This window comes from Otolemur garnettii, unplaced genomic scaffold (genome assembly GCF_000181295.1).
Source record: "Otolemur garnettii isolate 467f Iridium unplaced genomic scaffold, OtoGar3 scaffold00121, whole genome shotgun sequence".
Classification (NCBI taxonomy): Eukaryota; Metazoa; Chordata; class Mammalia; order Primates; family Galagidae; genus Otolemur; species Otolemur garnettii.
In genome coordinates, this window is record NW_003852516.1 from 563,916 (window position 1) to 587,529 (window position 23,614).

The 23,614-nt window shown below is 39.8% G+C and overlaps 1 protein-coding gene and 1 non-coding gene across 3 annotated transcripts in view; one reads left to right on the top strand and one right to left on the bottom strand.

Moving 5' to 3' along the window:
* SLC7A2 (solute carrier family 7 member 2) overlaps positions 1 to 20,825 on the bottom strand; it is a 56,395-nt gene extending 35,570 nt beyond the window's left edge. The window contains exon 1 of one of the 2 annotated variants that reach the window (XM_003797647.3): positions 20,697 to 20,825. The gene's annotated coding sequence lies outside the window, so the exon portion shown is untranslated. Of the gene's footprint in view, positions 1 to 17,739; positions 17,800 to 20,696 lie in introns of those variants that run through there. The other variant, XM_023517775.1, reaches the window with a different exon arrangement.
* LOC111727754 lies at positions 782 to 885 on the top strand. The gene has a single exon (XR_002775227.1). It is a non-coding gene; the product is annotated as a U6 spliceosomal RNA (small nuclear RNA).
* Positions 20,826 to 23,614: the final 2,789 nt, after the last annotated feature.

Genomic DNA, 23,614 nt, shown 5'->3' on the forward strand with positions numbered 1-23,614 from the left:
AAAAAAAAAATTACAGGGCGGCGCCTGTGGCTCAAAGGAGTAAGGCACCGGCCCTATATGCCAGAGGTGGTGGGATCAAACCCAGTCCTGGCCAAAAACTGTAAAAAAATAAAAATAAAAAATTACACACACACAAAAAAGCAATGTTACAGATGACTTCAATACCACAATTAAAATTGCAATCACTTCCACACAATAAGCAGAAGTTGCTTAAGCAAAAACTTTAACTAGGGAAATCAAAGCATTAAGAAACTTGCTTCTGCGTTTGGGTTTGATTTTTTTCCTTTTACAACTGGCTATATGCTAGCAAGGCATCATTCGGGCAGGGACACCAGAGCTGGGTTTTCGTCAAGGAGTCTTCTCTTGGAATTTCCTTCTCAGCCAAGTGTATCCCAGCACCCCTTGCTGGCGACATACTTGCTGTTAGAAGGCTAAAAAGAGGCCACAGCCCGGTGCCGTGTCTCCCTGTGAAAAGCCCTTTTCTGGGGTTCCTGGCTCCCCTCTGGGCTAGGTCTTGCTATGGCTGTCGTTACAGTGGGGTCTGGGCCAGAAGCAGGGTTCCAAAAGTACTTGGTGGATGGCAGGCAGGGATCAGAGCGGATGAAACGTCCTTAACCAAGACTTTCCCCAAACTAACAGGTCAGAAACAGCGTGCCTAGAACTAAATGTCAAAAATGCCAAGCCTGAAACAGGCTTACAAACGGTCATTTTGGTAACATGTATCTTAGTTCTAGGTTAAAAATTTAAATGACTTAAAGGTAGTTTAACAGAAATTGATCTGGTGCTCGCTTCAGCAGCACATATACTAAAACCGGAATGACAGAGACAATTAGCATGGCCCCTGCACAGGAGGACACACAAATCCGTGAAGCATTCCATATTGTAGCATACCATGGAATATTATTCAGCCATTAAAAAAGATGGAGACTTGACATCTTTAACATTTACCTTGATGGAGTTGAAATACATTCTTCTTAGTAAACTACTGCAAGAATGGACAAATAAACATCTGATGTACTCAATAGCAATATGAAATCAACACAGAACAATTACATGTTCATGAGAACAATAAAACACTATTATAGTCCAGTTTGGGGGTAGAGGAAACTGGAGGGGAAAGGGGAGGACGTTTGGCAGAAGGAAGGAGGGCAGGAGGTGGGATCTCACCCAATGTAACGTTGTGAGGGTGTATAACACCCCCCAGGTGAGGGGCTCTTCTACAAAAGGAACTTTACCCTGGAAGTGAGAACACTGTAACCTAAATATTGTACCCTCATATTAATTTGAATAAAGTTTAAAAAAAAAACAGAAATTGATTTGCTCGGAAGGTAAATTTTTATATAACAGTTCTCTGGTCACTGCCAGTACTGAAGTCTAAAATAAACTAAACTGAATAAAAAGTTGATTTCAAATCTACTTAAAAATATATCCTCTCTTTAAGACTTGGAAATTTGCAAACAGGGAGGTAATAACACAGCTGCTCATGGGGGCATCTAATGTCCCAGAGGGACTATAACACACCGGTCAACACGTGGAGGTGGTCAACATAGGGAAGTTCCATTGTGTATGTGCAGAAGCTGTTCAGTCTGTGAAAACTGGGTCAACTTAAGGAGATGGTCACTAGAGGGAAGTGGCCAACTATGGAGATTCTACTGTATAATCTAGCTTTAATATATATGTTTCACTCTGATAACCACGAATTCCTTCTTACAGAAGACTCTTCATTTCCCAACTTGTTTGGGGAATGTTTCACTCAATCAGATGCTCTATTGGTCGGTAACAATGTTGAATCCATTCCCAGGGTTCACTGGGAAAAGCAGCAGTGGGGTGCTTTTCTTGGGTCATCCTGGAAGGTTTGATGGAGAAGAGATCGTAGGGAATATTTTAATCAATCAGAAAGAGTGTGACAAGCTGAATGTGAACATTTGTCTTAGGAACTTGGCCACCTTTATTTAGAAGACCCAGAGGAACCCTCATCTTTCAAAGTGATCCTGAAGTGAATGAGGGAGACCAGAAGTAGTAGCAAGGAAAAAATTTTATTTTATTTTATTTTTTTTTTTTTGAGACAGAGCTTCAAGCTGTCCCCCTGGGTAGAGTGCCATGGCATCACAGCTCACAGCAACCTCCAACTCCTGGGCTCAAGCGAGTCTCCTGCCTCTGCCTCCCAAGTAACTGGGACCACAGGCGCCCGCCACAACGCCCGGCTATTTTTTGGTTGCAGCTGTCATTGTTGTTTGGCGGGTCCGGGCTGGGGATTCGAACCCGCCACCTTAGGTGTACATGGCTGGTGCCTTAGCCTGTTGAGCTATAGGCGCTGAGCCGGAAAAAATTTTAAAAAGAGGAAGATTCTAAGAGTTGAAAGGGCTAGAAGCAAAGATTAGGGAGCCAACAGGCAAATGGAAATAAGGTAGGGCCAGAGGCAGAAATGACCGCAGCCTCAGTGGAGGGCTGACCTGAAAGGACACAATTGAAAGGCATTGGATCCAGAAACAGAAAACTCAGTTATGCTGGGAAGAGAAAATGGCAGCAGGAATATGGAAAAAGAAAGAGACTCTCATTAATACCACTTAAAAACAATTCAGTCACCAATTTAAAACTTAAGTATAGTTTTGGTAAATTCCTGGAATGAGACATGTTCATATATACAAATATCCAACCATCGCTATGAATTTTACCTCTAGCACTGCTACTGAGAGCTATCAAGGGCCTACTAGGTTTCAGGAGCTAGGCTAAGTGGATTACTTCTATTAACCCAACTACCTAACAATCTATGAGGAAGGTACTTTTATTATCTCTCATGTACAGATGAGGAAACCAAAGCCTAGAGAAGTTATGTACTAGTTAGTTGTTATGGACTGAATGTGTTCCCCACAAAATTTACATTAAGTTGTAACTCCCACTGTGATAATATTTCAAGATAGGGCCTTTGGGAGGTAATTATGGGTAGATGAGGTCATGTGAGTGGGGCCCCCATGTCAGAATTAGTGTCCTGATAAGATAAGGAAGAGCCAGGGGCATGCACCTGCAATCCCAGTTGCCTGGGAGGCTGAGGTGGGGTGGATCACTTGAACCTAGGAGTTGGAATTCAACCTTGGCAACATAGCAAGATATTACCTCTATTTCAAAAAAGAAAAAAGAAGAAGAGAAAGAGCCTGAAACTGTCACACTCTCTCTCTCCATGGTGTGAGGACACAGCAAGAAGGTTACCATCTGCAACCCAGGAAAAGAGTCCTCACTGGAACCCTAATCTGAGCCTTTCAGCCTCCAGAACTATGAAAAATAATGTGTGCTGTCTAAGCCCCCAGTCTATGATATTTTTTCACAGCTACCCAAGTAAACCAAGATACTAGCATATATCAATGTCAGGACACAAAATCAATTATATCCTCCATAACAGGACATAATTGGCAATGATATGAAGTCTTATAATGAGAGTAAATTTATTTTTTGTTAATGGTTTATTTTGATGTAGCCACTGAAGTTTTTGACTGGTTTGCACCATCTCAAGAGACAAGCATGAAATTTACATGTCACAGTTCATAGCTCCCCACAGTGAACACTGGGTTGAGAAAACTGGGTGCTCTGATGAGCAAACTGTTAATGACCAGATCCAAGAAAGTGAAGCACAGGCAGTTCTCTACCAATAAATAGTCCAGTTACGAAGGACACATTCTAAATTGAGGTGAAATCCTATCCAGAGCGTGCCTTTCATTAGGAAAGAAACTTGTCACCCCCGCTTGGTTAAAAGCCAATGTTAGCCAATGATTACGTCAGCTAACTCAATATAGCATGCTGAAGAGGAACACAAATCGATGGAGTGGCAGGATATTATTTCCTTTAGTTTGGGATATTGTGCCAAAAAAAAAAAAAAAGAAAGAAAGAAAAGAGAAAGAAATAAGTATTTAAGACTACCACATGAAGAGAAAAAGGGATTCCATTTTTTAAGCAAGGCCATTCTACTCCAGACTTTGGGAAATGAAAATGAAACTTAATAACTGAGACAACTGATTGCTCTCTCGCTATGTTGCAGGCTCTTCACATACATTAGTTCATCCTCAGGACCACCTCAGGGGACATGTCCCATCTTCAGATGATGAGGCTGAGGCTCACAGATGTTAAGTAACTTCTGAAAGGCACAGAGCCAGATCTGAACCCAAGGGCTGTGTAGCTCCGAGCTCCATGCCCTTTCCTCTATGTCACATAACCCAGAAGCAAAGAGAAACTCTGAATTCTAGCTGTTCCCAGGCTCTCGGCAGCCCCTTAACACTCAGTTGATGAAAGAAAATGTGAAGGTCATCATCAAAATGTTGCCAAAAATATATTCAAAGGACTTTGGAATTTTAAAACTTCATCTCTGATAGATTTCTAACTTTTCAAATTCATGAACCACTACTGCCTTAAAACTGAAAATTTAATAGTTATTAGAATGTAAGTGACAAAGAAAATCAAAATTTTTTTTTTTTGAAGTTTTTGGCCGGGGCTAGGTTTGAACCTGCCACCTCTGGGATATGGGGCCAGTGCCCTACTCCTTTGAGCCACAGGCGCTGCCTCAAAAAATCAATTTTTTTTTTTTTTTTGAGACGAAGCCTCAAGCTATCCCCCTGGGTAGAGTACCATGGCATCATTCCCACAGCAACCTCCAACTCCTGGGCTCAAGCGAGTCTCCTGCCTCAGCCTCCCAAGTAGCTGGGATTACAGGCGCCCGCCACAGTGCCTGGCCATTTTTTGGTTGCAGCCATCATTGCTGTTTGGCGGGCTTGGGCTGGGGATTCGAACCTGCCACCTTAGGTGTATGTGGCTGGCAACTTAGCCGCTTGAGCCACAGGTGCCGAGCCAGAAAATCAATTTTTAATGACAAAGATACCTAGATAAACACCAGGACTTAGATATGTATTAAATATTCTAATATTTAATTATTAAAAATATTTTTGCAAAATAAAAATTATTTTAAAAATAATTTTAAAAATTATTAAATAAAAGTAATGACTTTTTTTTTTTTTTTTGAGACAGAGCCTCAAGCTGTCCCCTTGGGTAGAGTACTATGGCATCACAGCCACAGCAACCTCCAACTCCTGGGCTCAAGCGAGTCTCCTGCCTCTGCCTCCCAAGTAGCTGGGACTACAGGTGCCTGCCACAACGCCTGGCTATTTTTTGGTTGCAGCCATCATTGTTGTTTGGCAGGCCCGGGCAGGATTCGAACCTGCCAGCTCAGGTGTATGTGGCTGGCGCCTTAGCCACTTGAGCCACAGGCACTAAGCCAAAAAAGTAATGACTTTTAATATTACTTAAATGTTACTTAAGTAATATTAAAATTCATTATTTTAGCTACAAAAATCTCTAGTGATTTAATATAAAAACTGAAGATTTGAAGATTTTTACTGCTTTCACTGAAATTATGTAACATTTCCTAAAACGCTGCATGCATTTTTTTTTCCTTTATAAATCATAACGGTGTACATTAATGCATTTATGGAGTACAATGTGCTGTTTTTATATACAATATGGAAGAAAAAGTATCCAATGTACTCAGTACTACTATGAACCCAATATATAATCACCCACACTTGCATACATTTTACAATTTATCCAGTTCATTCCTAATCTCAAACATCAAACATGCTCAATTCTCTCCATATTTCTGAATTCAAAACTTACTTCAGAACAAAGTTTTCTGGCCCTCCAGCTCACATCTTTTGTGTTTTCATTTTGCTTGGGTTTTAGTCTAAAAGACTTCTGATAGTATCAGGAACCTTTCCCTTTTATTGCCAAGTTTTTCTGTGGCCTCATATTGTGCCTTGAAATAAAGGAATAGAATTGAGTTAAAGTTAACATTATTTTCCTGATTCACCAATGGAAGTGTGTTTGAAGTGACGGAAAGGGAGAAGCCACCAGAGTTACAAGATACATATTTGATCCATCATTTGAAGTTTTCATACAGAATTCCCACTTTAACTCCATAACAACACTTTTCCAACTCTCCCTTCTTATTTCCTACTTCGGCGTTGGTTGAGGGGACAGGGGCCTGAGCCACAAAGTAAACCTTCAAAATGTCAACTTCACGAGGGAAGGGATTTGTCTGACCAATTTGTTTGCTGGTGTATACCCAACACCTGGAGTGCTTGGCATACAGCAAGCAGTCAAGTATTTCCTGAATGAATGGATGCTTGGCTATAGCCATTATCATCTTCTTAAACGCTGATGAAGTATGTCTAGAAAAGAGTGATCAGGATTGACTGGGATGGAATGAGAGGTCTGGAGACCAATTAAAGAAACTGCAGGTGCTTGGACATGATGAGTGGGGTGTTTGGGGGGGGGGACTGGGGAGGGGGGTGGGGTTGGGGGTGGGGAGCTGTGTTCCCAAGAGAGAATAAGCTCTGGCAGTTAATTACCAGCCGCCTGTATCTGGACAAGTCATTGGAGTCTCAGTCCTCTCATCTTTGAAACAGACATCACAAGGAATAAATGCACAAGAAAAATGGCGAATTAGCAAGGAGTTTTGGTGATGCAAGTTGACGTTACCCTAGAACTTCTGTGAGCTGATCACCCAAGGAATTGAAACAAATTGGTCAACACACAGAGATTGACCAAACAAATTGGTCAACATAAGGAAGGAGGCCTACTGTGTGGACATGGACATGGGGTGCATGTCTGGTCTATAAAACTTAGGTCTTAGGGAGGTGGTCCATGTAGGGAGGTGGCCAACTTGCAGGTTCTACTGTTTTTCTATATTTAGCTTCTTTTTGCTCTTGGGGAAAAAAGCCTGAGACAGGAGATGAGAATTTTTTAAAAATACGTGAATAGTAAGGTATAAGAAGACAATGACCTCATCTACTTACTCTAGAAGACAAAATTAACAACAAAGAATGTAATATAAAAGAATATAAAGAATAAGGTATTGACCCAGTAAAATGCAGACATCCTAATAATCAATGATCCTACCTGTAAGAAGCTGCCACATTAAAGATGACAGATTTCTGTCATTACTTAAAAAGGAGGCAATTGTTTTAGAAATTGTGTGGAACCTGCTTTAGTTAGAAGGGAATTAGCCAATTCAGACCCTAAGATTAAATAATATGATTTCTGTCTTGTGGCTGAAGATACCCCTGCACCCTAACCTAGGCAACAGAGCAAGACCCTGTCTCAAAAAAAAAAAAAAAAAAAAAAAAGTGATACTGGGAGGCTGAGGCAGGAAGACTGCCTGAGCTCATGGGTTCAAGACCAGCCTGACCAAGAACAAGACCTCATCTCTAAAAATAGCCAAGCAGTGTGGAGGGTGCCTGTAGTCCCAGCTACTTGGAAGACTGAGGCAAGAGAATCACTTGAGCCCAAGAGTTTGAGATTGCTGTGAGCTATGATGCCACAGCACTCTACCCAGGGTGACAAAGTCAGACTGTTTAAAAAAAAAAAAAGTGACAAAGCCCCATTCTTCAAACAGATGACTTGAACTTTCAGTTACTATTAGACACCAACTACAGCTGGTATCTGCCATCACCACTAGCAGAGATATCTCCACTGAGTAATAACAGTGCCTGTCTCAGGCTTCCGTCACCTTCTCCTTTCACCTCTAGGACACCGCAAGAGTTACCTAAAAATGATGAAAAGGCCAGCAATGACCCATCCATACAAAGTCCAATAATAGATTCAGTACTAAATACTTTCAAAACTGGGTTTGAAGAAATGATATGGGTCCTTTAGGCTTTGCTTGAGGTTTAAAATCCTTATAAAAATGAATTTACTGTAATTACCAGTAGAATGGAGAAATGATGTGGGTCCTTCAGGCTTTGCTTGAGGTTTAAAATCCTTATAAAAATGAATTTACTGCAATTACCAGTAGTTCAGTAAGTTAAACAGTGCCTTCAGTCGCTGGAACAATGTATTTTTAAAAGTAGACAGGGCATGTAAAATATTTAGAGTTAGCAATGAAGGAAAGAAAATAACATAAATAATTTACAAGAGTAACTCAAAGCGACAACGCTGGGTTGTTTATCCCTCCCATTTCTCTTGTACTCTGCAGCAAAAGAAAAAAATCAGAATAATGTAAATATGCTATTCATTATTCCAAAAGTTCATGTGATCCATTTCACAGTGCAGATAAAATGCACTATCAACAGAAATTTTATGCAAAGTCTGCTCTTTTTTTGTTTGGTTCACTGGACTAAGTGCAAACCATCTGGTATCTATGATAAGAGAAAAAGTAAAAACTCAAAAACAGTTTTTTTCTTCAAAGCTAGCACAACAGCACTCCAAATAGAACTTGTTTAAGAGCACCACTATTTACGAGGTTTAAGTCCTAATGACTTCAAATGGCTTGGAACCTGTATTTGTCTTTTTATTTTTAGATCAAGACTCTATCTTCCCATTTTTTAGTAAAAGGATTCCATTTAATGAAAATGTTCACATCATAAGAATGTCACTCCACTAAAATGTTTATCCAAACATGTTAATTTTTAAGACATTTTAAAATCTAAAAACTTTTTCCCCCTCTTCCTTCAATACTTATGATTTTCCAAATTCACTTTAATAGCTTCAAATAATTCTTCGAAAAATAGTTTAATGGTCTGCCATAAAATATTTAGGGCATATTCCTAACATGTGGTATTCTTGAATTGACATAGATTTTATTTGTTTAATTTATTCATTTGCATATTTCTTTTTTTACTTTATTCTAGTTGATGCATAATAACTGGATATTTTGGGGATATAGAGTGATATTTCAACATATATAATATGTTAATGATCAGATCAGGGTAATTAGCACATCCAAATGCCTCAAACAATTATCATTTCTTTGGGTTGTAAACATTCAAAATCCTCTCTTCTAACTTTTGGAAAGTTAAATTATAGTTAACTACTAAGATCTAAAAACTTTTATGTTAAAATTATACTCTGATCTCCAATTACAAAATGCCATATAAGTAGTGTATTGTGGTAATAAGGATTTGCTTTCACAAACACAGAATTAGTGCTTTTTCCAAGTCAAAATGCCTGGATTCTAGTCTTCACTCTTGCTGTCCAATCAGATAGCTGTTGCTCAAAAAGATGAGTTATACCTGTCAAGACCTAGGCAAAGAGAACTCTACACTGTCAATCTCAAGAGCTTACTTCTCTTTTGAATTTGTCTAGCCCTGTACTTGGCATATAAGTAGTGCTAGAACTCAGTCCACAGCCAGGGTGGGTTAGTTGTAAACATACTGTCAAGTGTAAAGTCTGAAATACAAAATCAACCACCACAACAGTATCTTACCATTTTTACAGTGATAGAATGAAATGAATTTCCAGGGGTACCCGGCCTTATTCATTTATGAATCAACTAATGAAAAATGATTTTATTTTCATGAAAAAGTGATTTGATTTTCAAAGTAAAGTTCTAAGTTTCAGTTAACATTTACGACAGGCACCAGTTCAGGGCATGTTGTCACAGCTCTAGTACTACAAATGTCATCAACGCCCACTCTGTTTTCCGTGGCATATAAATATGCATTGTGCCATTTTCTTGATGAACAGCGCATACTCCAGGCCTGTTCCACCTACCCGCCACTATGCCACAAACAAGGAACACTTAAAAGGGGACTTTTCTTTACAGCAAAACATTACAAGTTGTCACTGCTCATAAAGCAAATGTTCAAGGGAGAAAGAATTTCAGTAGAGAAATCGACTTTAAAATTACTCATTTTGTCTCCCTTTCTCCTTAAACACATTATTGACCCGACATGACAAGTAAACAGAAAATCGACAGAGTAGTTATTTTACATTTTAAAAAATGACAAGGCCCTGCAGTGATACTTCCATGGTTCTTTAGTACAATCTTTTAGCTCTATTCGATTGTAAGTTTAATATGGAGATTTCTACAAGAAGATCCATACCAGACTGACATGAAGCCAGCAAGATTAGGTTTCAAATGTCACTCTGAAAGGTGCTCCAACGTTAGATACGATAAGAAGGCACTAACTGTTCTTATCCATTCTTTTTTTTCTTCCTGTTTGTGGAATCTATTTACAAATACTCAGCTAAATCAAACTCAGATCGAGTTTATCTCTGGGCCCATGGGCAGACACTGAAATCTGTGAATCTGAGGATTTGAAGGAAAGAAAAATGGTGATGATCTTGGACCTATCTAAAGTCCAAATGTTCCTCTGAGGTCCTGCCATAGCTGTCTGAGTCACAGAGTGCTCCCATTGCCAATTAGCAGAAACAACCAAGAGCCAATTTTTAGCTGTTCTTTGAAGGCCATAAGTAGGTTCTACATCAACAAGAACAAAGAATATGTGCCCCATCTTGCCCCAGAGGATTCTCCCCTCAAGGCTTATATATCACAGAGTTCTTATCCTGGGTTTGGAAAGGTAGCTTTCTACTTTTTGGAATTCAGGGAGTTGTTTTTTGTTTGTTTTTTTTTTTTGAGACAGAGTCTAACTTTGTTGTCCTCCATAGAGTGCCATGGCATCATAGCTCACAGTAACCTCAAACTCTTGGGCTCAAGCTATCCTGTTGCCTCAGCCTCCCAAGTAGCTGGGACTACCGGCACCTGCCATAATGCCTGGCTAATTTTTTTCTATTTTTAGTAGAGATGGATGTCTCACTCTTGCTCAAGCTAGTCTTGAACTCCTGAGCTCAGGCGATCCACATGCCACAGCCTCCCAAAGTGCTAGGATTACAGGTGCGAGTCACCATGCCTAGCCACAGCCAGTCTTGAATGTCACAGAAACCTTACACAAAATTGGAGTGGGGATTTTACATGCAGATGTGCCTTCTTTTTTACAGGGAAATGAGTTGAGTAAGATAGGAGTGTATATGCTTTTACCACATTATGTCCATAACTTCCATAACTTTACATTGATACCTAACCTTCTGTATCAATGTAAACAGAAGGGGCAGCATATCAGCATAAGGCAGGAAGAGCTCCCTCCCAAAGAACCTAAGTACCATTTGTTCAAATGCAAGTACCTTTCATTAGAAAAGCCTGCAAAAGTCATTGCCATCTTTTCTTTTTCAACCAAAATCTCTTCAGCTCCCCTACTTGGTTTAGTTGTTCAATCTTTTAAGAGTTGCACAGTTAAATTTCGGACACTGCTCAAATAGCAGTACCTCAAGTTGTAAATATCAAATATAATTTTACCCAAAAAGAACACAACCTTTAATGTCTCTGAACTTGTGAGTATTAAGTTCAAAATACAGATGAAAGCCAAGGAGAAGAAGATTTGGCAGGAGAGTAACTCTGAACATATACGGGTTCTCTAAGGAATGAACATAGAAATACAAGAGATAAGCCTGATGATTATTAGAATTACTTTAGTCACACAAAATGACCCCAATTTTTATCCCATAATGGGGATCACTGGCAATTCTATCCAGTACGGGCTTTGCCAGTTATAATTACATAAACATTTTAAAATATCACTGCGGTTCAAGATTTTAAATTGTGAAATAATTTAAAGAACTAAACTGAAAGAAAAGGTTTTCAATCCCCTGTGACATTTACTTACGATCCAAGTCTCACTAAACAGCATGAGGTTCCATAAGAAACTGACTTATTATCCATAAGAACCACAGATCTGATCTACCACTGGACACATCCTCACGGGCATGGTGCTCCCTCCTCCATCCAGGCTGAGATTTGCTAAAACACTCAGCAGTGCCATTCTGTCTCAAGGTGATCAATAATTGGAACCCTCAGCAGAAGGTCTTCTACCACTTCCTTCATAAAAGTCCAGATCAACATAAAAACTGGCAAACCTAAGAATTGACACAGCAATCTCACTTTGCTTAGCTGATCACAGGCAATTCTGTCTTTATTTTTTTGCAAAGGCTGTCCTGGAACAAAGGTAAATTCCTCATGTGGCTAAATCCAGGTGAGAGTTTCTGAGCTCTGGGAAGGCAGTAACAAAACTCGCCCCAGGCTCCTTCTAAGTTGCCCCAAAACTCAAGAGCAAAGATACTGCCCAAATATAACTCCAATTACAATGGGACTAAAGAAATCACTTAAAACTTGATGTTGAATTCAAACATAAATATAAAATTGTGCTGTTTAATATAGTCATTAAGGCAAGTAAAAAGTCTACACAGAGTAGCCTATAGGTTTGGACACAGGCTTTTCCCAGCGGAATTCATGCCGACATTGATAAAAGCTATCAAGAAGAGTTTGCATTGAAATTTTTATAAGGACAAATGCCTAACCAAGTCATACACATCCTGTGAACTGCAAGACCCATGTGTAAATAAGTACCTTATGCCAAAAAAAAAAAAGACCAAGAATATTATAGAAAGGAATATAAAAGAGTGAACTTCATAAATTAAAAAAAACACTCTAAACAAAGCCATTCTTCTCAAGGAAAGGGGAACATTTTCTTCAATAGGAAACGTGAAGAAACCATTTTCTTAATCCAGTCATGAATTGATGGGCACTTAGATTGATTCCACATCTTTGCAATTGAGAATTGTGCTACAATAAACATTTGCAGATGTCATTTTGATAAAATGACTTCCTTTCCTTTGGATAAATACTTGGCAGTGGGATTCCTGGGTCGAATGGTATGTCTCCATTTATTTCTTTGAGGAATCTCCATACTATTTTCCATAGAAGAATTTGCAGTCCCACCAGCAGTACCTATGTGTTCTTTTCTCTCCGCATCCACACCAGCATCTATTATTTTTTTGACTTTGTAATAATGGCAACTCTGATGGGGATGGGGGTAAAATGGTATTTTCCTGTAGTTTTCCCTGGTGATTTTTTTCATGTTTTTCTGGCCATTTATCTATCTTCCTCTGAAAACATTCTGTTCATGTATTTTGCCCACTTTTTTTAAATGCTGATTTGAATTCTTTGTAGCTTCTGTATATCAGCTATCTATTAGATTCATAGTTTGCAAATATTTTCTTCCATTCTATACTTTGTCTATTTACTCTGTTGATTATTTTCTTTTCTCTGCAGAAGCTTTTTAATTTAATTAAGTCTGCTTTTGTTGTTGTTATTCTTACTGTATTTACCTTTGATGTCTTAGTCATAAATACTTTGGCTGGGTTGATGTCTAGAAGAGTTCTTCCTACATATCATAGCTAGAATTTTTATGATTTCATGCCTTGTATTTAAGTCTTTTATCCATCTTGAATAAATTTTTGAATACAACAAGAAATAGGGGTCTTGTTTCACTCTTCTGCATGTGGCTATCCAATTTTCCCAGCACCATTTATTGAATTAGGCTTCTTTTGTTCAGTGTATATTGTTGGCTGCCTTGTCAAAGATGAGCTGGTTGTAGATAGAGGGTTTTATTTCTGAGTTCTCTCTTCTGTTCTCTTGGCCCATATCTCCATTTTTACACCAGTACCATGCTGTTTTGGTCACTACAGACTTATAGCATAATTTGAAGTCTAGTAATGTGATAAACCCAGATTTGTTCTTTTTAGGCAAGGCCACAACAAAAAAAAGAAAACTACAGACCAATTTAACCTATGAATATAGATGCAAAAATCCTCAAAAAATACTAGCAAAGCAAATTCAATAGATCAAAAACACAACTCTCATCATCAAGTAGGTTTCATTCGAAAGATGGAAGGATGATTCAACATACCCAAATCAATAAATGTGAGTCGCCACATAGAAGGAAAAACAAAGACCGCAGGATCATCTCAATAAATGCAGAAAAAGCATTCAATAAAATCCAACACCTTTTCATGATAAGAACTCAACTACCTAGGCATAGAAGGAACATACCTCAAAAGAGATATATGATGAACCCACAGCCAACATCGTACTGAATGGGGAAAAATAGATAGCTTTCCCCCAGAACTTTTAATAAAACAAGATAACGGTACTCACTGTCACTGCTTCTATTCAACATAGTACTACAAGTCCAAACCAGAGCAATGAGACAAGAGAAAGAAATAAGGAAAGAAATATCTAAATCAAGAAAGAGGAAGTCTAATGCTGACAATGCAATCTTGTATCTAGAAAATCATAAAGGCTTCACCAAAAGGCTCCTAAAATTAACAAATAAATTCAGCAAACTCTCAGATTATAAAATAAACATACACAAAGCAGTAGCATTTTTATATACTAAATCAAAGACTCAATACCACTGATGATAGCTACAAAGAAAATAAAATACCTCAGAATATACTTAACCAAGGAGGTGAAAATTTTCTACAGGAGTACTACAAAAACAGATGGAAGAAATCTGCAGATAACCCAAACAGAAAAAACATCTCCTGCTCATGGACTGGTAGAATAACATTATTAAAATGTCCATATTGCCCAAAGGGATTTATAGATTTAACACAACCTACATCAAAATACCAATGTCCTAGCTTGGCACCCGTAGCTCAGTGGTTATGGCACCAGTGGGGCTGGTGGGTTTGAGCCTAGCCTGGGCCTGCTAACAACAATGACAACTACAATAAAAACAAAAAAATAGCTGGGCACTGTGGTGGGTGCCTGAAGTCCCAGCTACTTGGGAGGCTGTGGCAAGAGAATCACTTAAGCCCAAGAGTTTGAGGTTGCTGTGAGCTGTGAAGCCATAGCACTCTATCAAGGGTGACATAATGAGACTCTGTCTCAAAAACAAAATAACAACAACAAACCAATGTCCTATTTCACAGATTTCTTTTTTATTTTAATTTTTTTGAGACAGAGCCTCAAGCTGTCGCCCTGGGTAGAGTCCGTGGCATCATAGCTCACAGCAACCTCCAGCTCCAGGGCTTAAGCGATTCTCTTGCCTCAGCCTCCCAAGTAGCTGGTACTACAGGAATCCAACACAAGGCCAGGCTATTTTTTGGTTGTAGTTGTCATTATTGTTTGGCAGGCCCTGGCTGGATTTGAACACACCAGCTCTGGTATATGCAGCTGGGACCTTAGCCACTTAAGCTACAGGCACCAAGCCTATTTCACAGATTCAGAAAAAATAATTCTACTCTTCATTTTGAATCAACAAAGAGCATGAATAGCCAAAGCAATCTTAAGCAAAAAGAATCACTATCAACACTTTTTATCAGTCCTTTCTCTATTTCACTCTGACAGCCAAGGTTGGAGCCAACACTAAACTGTAGGTGCTGCCTGTTTTTCTAGTGGTCTTCACAGGGTCTTCTCAGGGGAGAAGAAATAACAGGAATGATGCCTGAAGGCCTCTTGTCATCATTCCATTCTTGACAAATCTCTTTATGGAGTTTAAACTCATTAAGTTTGTATGAAAGTACAAAGTTTGCCTAATGCAAACAGCTCAACAGTTAGAGTAAGAGATTAATTTCATGTCCTTAATTTGAGCACAATTTTGTAATGATTTTACTTTGCAAGATTTGCATCTAAAATATAACCTAACCTGCTGTAAGTTTCCTCTTAACACATTTCGGACTAGTTTGAATTTTTAGTTAAATATGATTTCTAGAGACCTGATGTAATAAATTATGGGCAATTTTGCCATATCACTAATAGAATAGATTATCTCGCCTCATGACACTTCAAGTCTTTGTAGCACTCAAGTGGCATTTTATCACACTTCCTGAATTCTGTGTATATTTGTTATTTTCTTTACTAGGTAGGCAACACTCATAGGTTAGGGACCAAGTTATTCTTTGCTTCTCTACAGATTCTACATCTGGGTCATAGTTAACTCTAACACATATTCATCCAAAATAGATTAGCCTCTGATCATGGAAAACTCCAACCAGAATGTCTCAAAGGATATTTTTAGAATCAGAGTGATGAAGTTGTATTTCATATGCCAAGGGAATCCCATGCCACAAAAGAGAGCTCAGCAATTGGGTTGCACAAACATCCAAATTCTATTAATTTTGCATATTAATGGTGGAAAATTTTGCAATTAATTTCACAAAAATCAAATTCAGTTCTTTCCACCAAAAGCACAGCTTTTTTCAAAACCAGACAGCATGAATGGTGGTGCAGGAATAGAACCCAGAATTTCCACATGCTTTGTGAAAATAGGCATTGCATGTGATACACGGATTTCCCACCCCTGCCAGTCAAATATACTTTAAGTTCTAGAAAGTTTAGTGTGATGTTTTTCAAAGTAAAAATTGCACTACATTCAGAAAAGCTGCCCCAAGTTCAACACTGGGGAGTCAACAAATAACATTGAACCTTCAGAGATTCCTTTTTTCCCCCTTATGATTGAATACAAATAACTGTTAATTCTACTAGTGATTACAATCATTATTTACCAAGATCACAGATAGATACCCACAGAGAAGGCAAGAAAAGCCCCTAACCAAAAAAACTTTACCTTCTAAATATGATCAAGGTACCAACCCAGATAATGCGTTTCTGCCCACAAAGAAGTAAAAATGAATAAAAAGTGTTAAGGTTTATTTTATTACTTGATAATAACATCTGTTCTTAAGTGGAATAGCTCCATTTATCTTAAAATCTTACCAAAAAAATTGTTAACAAAACAAAAAAGGGCCAAAGTATAAAATCAGAACATCTTAATTAAGAGTGTTCCTCAGTCTCTCCCTAGTGACATCAGAGTAAATACGCTGGGATTGCTCAGCTTCCACAGGAAGGAAGTGGGTTTCGATGGTGTCACTAGCATTGGATTAGACAAAACTGCATGAGCACTTAGCCTTCAGGACACCAGAAGGAGTTAAGGAAAAGAGAGAATTTCCCCCACAACTGTGGGAAAAACTAGTAAGAATCAACAAGGGACAGAAAAATTCTTTGTTGTGTATTGTTCACTAAATATTCCAAGAAAGAACACAGCATAGTCAGAACTTTTTTTTTTTTTTTTAAACTCCTGGACAAAAGGTCATGGAATGTTCTCGTACCAATCGCCTTATTGCTGAATCCCAGCTTGGGCTCAGTTCTGAAGAGAGGTGCCAGCATGCAGCCATGCCAGCATGAGCGTGTGGTTGTAGATCTCATTTCATCTTATATATTTTGTTCTTTATTTTTATTTTTTGCAAGGAGATAGGACTAGGGCATGAATTTAATTTTCTGACATTTGCAGCACTCAAAGGCTCTAGCTTAATGAGTGGATCTTGAATGCATAAAGTCCTGTATCAAGAAACCCTAAGATTGTCCACAATGTATCATATCCACACACACCCAGAAAAACAGGGAGCCACAGAGCTCTCTGAGGAGAGAGATCCAGACTAAATAAGAACAGATGAGACATGACCCACATACTCAAATCCAGCCTTTTAAACAAAAAGTCATAATTAACCTTGGAAGTCAATACTAATTAAACTTACCAGTGAGATTAATGTAACAGCATCTGAGGCCCTTTTCAGAAATATTTTAAAAGAATCTCTAAGCACATGAAAAGCAATGCTTCCACAAATTAGCATAGAACAGTTATATTTACTAAATTAGACAAAAAATGAATAGATGAATCATCCTATGATTATCTTAACTAGCTGGAGGCTGATGGAAAAGAATAGCTAGTTGGTTTTGTGGATGGCATCCACATTTCTACAGCCAGACACCACCTTTTAAACAATGGCCAGAAAGGCAAGTCAAAGGAAACAAAAAAAAAGGTGGATAATTTGTACATATCAGAGCAAAAATGTCAAGCATGTGGGCTTTTGATGATGAAATGATAACACTGTCTTTATACAGTAGAGAGAGCGTGTTCAGGACTTGCTTCCTGGCACAGACAGAAGTCTCCCATCTAGAGGTGGTATTATTTTTTATACAGTTATTGCAAGACATAAAATCACTCTTAAAATCCATTAATAGAGAGTTTTCCAAATACAAAAATAATTATGGAATCCTACCAAAATTGGAGCTACACTTACTTTTTGGTCATCCAGTGCCTGATAAGACTCAATACATTTTCAGCGATTGAATAAATACACCTGAAGACAGATAAAACATCTTTTCTCAAATAGTTGAAATCAGTGCCACTCAACAAAAAAGACATATTGAGCACATATTATAAGACACATACTATGTTAAGCATCAGAATAAGAACTTATTAAATAGAAGATAGTGACAAGAAGAATTCCATTAGGTTTTTTTTTTTTATTTTAAAGAGATCTATATGGTTTTGAATATCCAGAGTATAGGTTTAAAAATAAGCTAATCAGGACAGTGCCTGTGGCTCAAAGGAGTAGGGTGCTGGTCCCATATACTGGAGGCGGTGGGCTCAAAACCAGCCCCGACCAAAATAAAAAAAACTGCAAAAAAAAAAAAACACCACTAATCACTTAACCACATGGATACATGGCATCATGTAAGTGAAATCTTACAGTTAACTGAGTTGTTCAGGATTCAGTTGGATAACAACATTTTCAAATAATGGACACAATACTAAACATATGAATAATTAGAAATATATTCAACTAAAAACTTTGCTTTTGTCCTACATGTGTGGCATCCAGTAAGTAGTCACCGTAAGAAGTCAGTCTTTAAAATCGATGAGTTCACATCTGCATGTCTGGAGAAATAATAAGGCAAATTGCAACATGAGGGTATTTTCAACTGTTCTGAAAGTTGGTTACTGAAGGGCACCACAATAAAACCAGTAGATGGCTCTGAACACAGAGAAAAAGAGAAGAAGACAAATCAGAAGAGAAGATAGGAAACTAAGCTAAAAAGAGAAGCCACTGGAGGAAAACTATGAGGGTAAAAACACCCACAACAGGAGGGCCAAAGGGGAAGAAACGGTCACAGAAGAGGGCTCCATGTCTGACCTGAGCAGCCAGCAGAAACAGTCACGACCTAAGCCAGAAGCATAAGAAGAGAACAGAAGGTGGGCCACCTAGAATGGAGACGAGCCATTGCCACTCTGCAGAGATGGGCAGCTTTGCAGTGGAAAGCAAGAAACATGATTTAAAAATTCTTCAGACACATATGTCCAAATGGCAAAAAATTGTATGGGAATACAAAATAGTAATGAAAAACTCTGAGAGTAGTCTCAGCTACCACAGTTCTCCTCCTTGCCTCTGTTCTCCACAAGCTCCCAAATCCAGTGACAATGATGAGAGACTCTGGGATCGAAAGGGCTATGCAAACCTGAGAAAGCAGCCAGGGATTCTGCAAACTGAATCTCTGCAGATACCACAGCACTTCACTCTAGTCTCCAAGGCCAGGGGACACTCTAAAAGATTCAGGTAAATGACATTCCCCAGTCAAGGTAGAGTGCGGAAACAAAGCAAGAGGCAAGGGAAGAAACTTGAAAAAAATGCCCAATAATGTGGCCTCCCAGATTCAATCCACAGCAGCCAACTAGCAACTTTTGGTGGAGGAAGGGAAAAAAATATCATTATGCTCTTGTGCACTGAGAGATCACTTGATGTTAAGTTTCAGGGCAATTAAAAAAAAAGGATTTAGCTGGGTGTAGTGGCTCATTCCTATAACCCTAACACTTTGAGATGCTGAGGTGGGTGGATTGCTTGAGCTCAGGAGTTTGAGACCAACCTGAGCAAGAGCCAGACTCCTTCTCTAAAAAAAACCTTGTCAGCTGTTGTAGCGGGGTCCCAGCTTTTCAGGAGGCTGAAGCAAGAGGATAGCCTGAGCCCAAGAGTTTGAGGTTGCTGGGAGGTATAACACTATGGCACTTTACTCAGGCTGACAGAGTGAGACTGTTTCCAAAAAAAGAAAGTAAAAAAAGATTTACTATTATAAAGCAACCCTGAGAAAGTATAAAATTATTATAGAATATTCTTATTCTGTACATATGTACAGAGAAGAGTACAAACGCAACATTTCACTTTTATAAGAAGATAATTATTATTCATGCTGAGGGGAAAAGAGGAGACAGAAGTTTTAAAGACTGGCTCAGGTAAGAAAAAAAATTATCAAGCCGGGGTGGTGTCTGTGCCTCAGGGAGGAGGGCACTGGTCCTATATACTGAGGGTGGAGGGTTTGAACCTGGCCCTGGCCAATAACTGCAACAACAAAAATAAATAAATGAAACAAAAAACATTTATCAAGCCAGAGACCACATACCTTCTAACATCCTATCCCAGGTCTCTGGACAGGATTCAGAGAGCTCTATTTGAATAAGATCTGGCCATATCCCCTCATTAAAAGAAAGGACTAGTGTAGCAGCCCAGAAGTTTGTAACTGCCCCCAGACTGGCTGGACACATAAAGGAAGGGTGTAAAGTTCTCCGGACTGACAAGTACTTGGGGGTGATGGGTGGTGGGAGTCCCTAAGCCTCGAGAATGGCATTTGGAGTTCAAAGCTGAAGACCTCATGAAATGGGCTTAAAACGGGGTAAAACGGCGACAATGTACTTTAAAATACCCTGTCCCCACCCCTGCACAGTCACCAGGACGGGTCGCTTTACCTGTCCCGTCAAGGTCTCCTGCAGGATGTTTTAAAGTTTCCAGCACTCCGAGCCTAGTTCCGCACTTACGACAAGAACCCCTGGGAGTGCAAGGCGATTTCAGGGACCCCTCAGCGTACACGGAGGAGAGGGGTGCCCAAGATGCCCCCAGAACAAGGATGACTAAAAGGTCCTACGCGGAGTCGCTGTGCCAGGCGCTCCCCCAGCTCCCGGCCCCCGACATCCCGGGCAGAGCTGGGCGCAGGAGGCGAGGCGCCCCCGGAGGAAGAGGGTGGGTGGCTGCAGCCCCTGCCCAGGGCCCCCATCTCCTCCTCCGAGCGGTGCAGCGCGGCCTCTGGGCAGCTGCGCACAGCTGGACGCGGCCCTCGGAGCCCCCGCTCTGCTCGGTCCCCTGGTCCCAGCGCCCCGGCCGCCCCTCGCCCGCGGTCCCTCCGAGGGGCAGGAGACTTGGCAACTTACGGGGACTGCGCTAGGGCGCCGAGAAGGCGGCGGGGGGGCAAGCGGCTGGAGCGAGTCGGGCGCCCGGGCTCGGGGAGGCTGGAGGAGCGGCGGCCGCCGACCTGGTCCGCGCGGGAAGACGAGCGCCGGACAGCGAGCTGCAGAAGGCGGGCTGGGCACGTGGGCGCCCCTCTGTGTAGCCGCCCGGGCCGGGGGCCGGGGGCGGGGCTTGTAGGGGCGGGGCTTCCTCCTCCCCGCCTCCCACCCGCGGCACCGTCCAATCCCAGAGGTGGGCGGTGTCCGGCCGCTGCGCCGCGGGTCTGTAGCCAGCCTGAGCGTGGGCGCCCCGGGGCGTGCGCTACCCCGGGATCTACCTTTGGGCGCCAGCCTGGGGAAGCCGCCTAGCAGCAGGCGAGGGAGAGTTCTTGATTTCCTTGGAGTCTCTAAAACAGAGTTCTTCGAAGTGGGGTTTTGATCCCACCTTAATTTTTCACTCTAGAAATTTGGAAATAATAAAATAATAAAATATAATAATCATCATTAATAGAGGCCCCGATTGGTATGCTTTTTCCTATAGAAGACTAAAGTTTATAAACAATGTGCAGTAACGTGAATAGGGAATTACGATTATTTAGGGGAGACTTTAGGAGAAAATGACATTCGCTCTTTCCAGGGGAGTGAGAGCAGAAGTTACACAACCAAGGTTTCTCATACTGTGCTATTGTTTACTTTAGGAATCCCTGATAAGATTAAAGTCACAATGTGAAACTCTGTTAATTTTAATCCAAAATGAAGCAAAACACTGGCAGTGAATTGAATAATAAGTGTATATTATTGTCTGCCAGAAGCCTCTACCTTATTTTCTTGATATTGGGCTAAACGTCCCTTTATCTGCTTATAACTCATAAGTTTGGCACAATGCCACAACAGAGCACATATATAGAATGGGATGTTCTAAATCGTTCCTAATTTCAAGACATGTTTTCCTGAGAGAATCTAAAAAATGGTGTGAAGCTTCACTCCAGAAAATGGTACTGGCACAAAATTTCAATTACTGTTTCCAGAGTTCAAGTACCTCATGAAGCCATCCATTGAGCCCGTTAAACAACTGAAGGTTTAAGTAACAACCGATTACGAAGGTATTATCTGATAGAGTAATAGAAACTCTATCCATGTTAAACAGATCACAAGGGAAATAAAGAATGTGGACTCCGGCAGCGCCTGTGGCTCAAAGGAGTAGGCGCTGGCCCCATATACCCCAGGCGCTGGGTTCAAACCCTCACCCAGCCAGAAACTGCAAGAATGTGGGCTCAATCTAAATTCCCCATCAATTCCAAAGCTCGGAGGCATTGTACAGTGGGTGAAGACTCAATACTCAGATGTTTCATCTGATTTCAGGGCAAGGGATCTGATGTAAATATTTTCCCTTTTTTTTTTTTTAACACAGATTCCTATTTTTAATCTTAAATGATTATTTCCCCATACATTTTTATTTAAACTCCCTGCATTTAAATCTGTGTTTAATCTGTGATTAGGTTGGAGAGCAATGATTGGGGATAAACAAATCTATCTGCCATTTAGAAACTGCCAATTTAGTCAGAATACCTCTTTGGTTTATCTAATCTGCTCATCTGAGCACTCCCCAAGACAAGAACACACTATGTCCACCTGCGTGAATAATTAACGCTATTTCATCTCTAAGCAAAAATGAGCAAATCCTTTCTAGCAACTTTTTAACAAGTTTGCTGAATATCTTGACGTACTACTCTTTAACTTAATATATTCCATTTTGTATTCAAAATTATTAACCCTCAACCCTGTATCACATCTCTGGTTGTTTCGTGACTTTTAAAATGTGTTTAGATGAGGAAGGCAGAAGATGGCCACAGATTTAGTATGACTCTCTAAGATGGACTATGAGAAGGGAGAATAGAATTTTTAGAAATAAAATGAAACAGGTTAAACTATTTTGACTTCATTTTAGTTTGCATTTCCTTTTGCTGCCTGGAATGGAATATCTTCGCCCTAGTTGAGTAATGTTTCACCCACCTCCTTGTACCTCACCCTCCCTGGCATACTTTTTTTTTTTTTTTTTTTTTTTTTGCAGTTTTTGCTGGGTCTGAGGTTTGAACCTGCCACTTCTGTTATATGGGGCTAGTGCCCTACTCCTTGAGCCACAGGCCCACCCACCCTTCCTGGCATACCGCAATCACTTTTCACTTCCATCTGTCAAGTTTCCTCTTCAGGAATGAAACAGAAAATCCAGCTTAGTCATTTTCAGCAGACACAAAAATGCAGGTCCCGAGTTGTTATCTTCCCAAGATTTCACAAACTTAGGGTGTGTGTCTGAACTCCTAAGGTTTTATGAAATTGCAGGGAATTTCAAGGGACTTTTGTAGTTGAATAAATTCCATACCCTACCTCCCACATTTGCCAATACAGCCCAAAGTAAATCTCATGTCCACAAACAAGGGATTTATTTTAACTGTCAAAACTGTATGAGTTGATTCTTATTAGTTCTAATTTGTGACTCTATTATCCCCAAGCTATTTCAGCAAAGACAAAGCTTAAATCCTTCCATTTCTTTTTTCAAATTGTTGGATCCTGGATACTGATGTTTCTACTATAATTGGTTAGGCTAGAAAAAGAGCAAGGATTGGACCAGAGATTAGGCCACTAGAGTTTCAAGGATTTTCAGGCCACTGCTGTTCTCCATTCCTCTCTCAAAAATGTGTAAAAAAAAAAAAAAAAAAAAAATTAAAGGCAACTTTCCAATGGACACATTCCGTATTTGCCCATTTCTTAAGGTAAGCAATAAAATACTAAAAAAAGGTCAGAAAAACTACAATAAGTCCTTGCAATGATAAGTTATCTTTTAAAATCATATTTTTCTGCTTATCTTTTTAAACTAAGACCAAATGATGGTTTCACAATGGTTT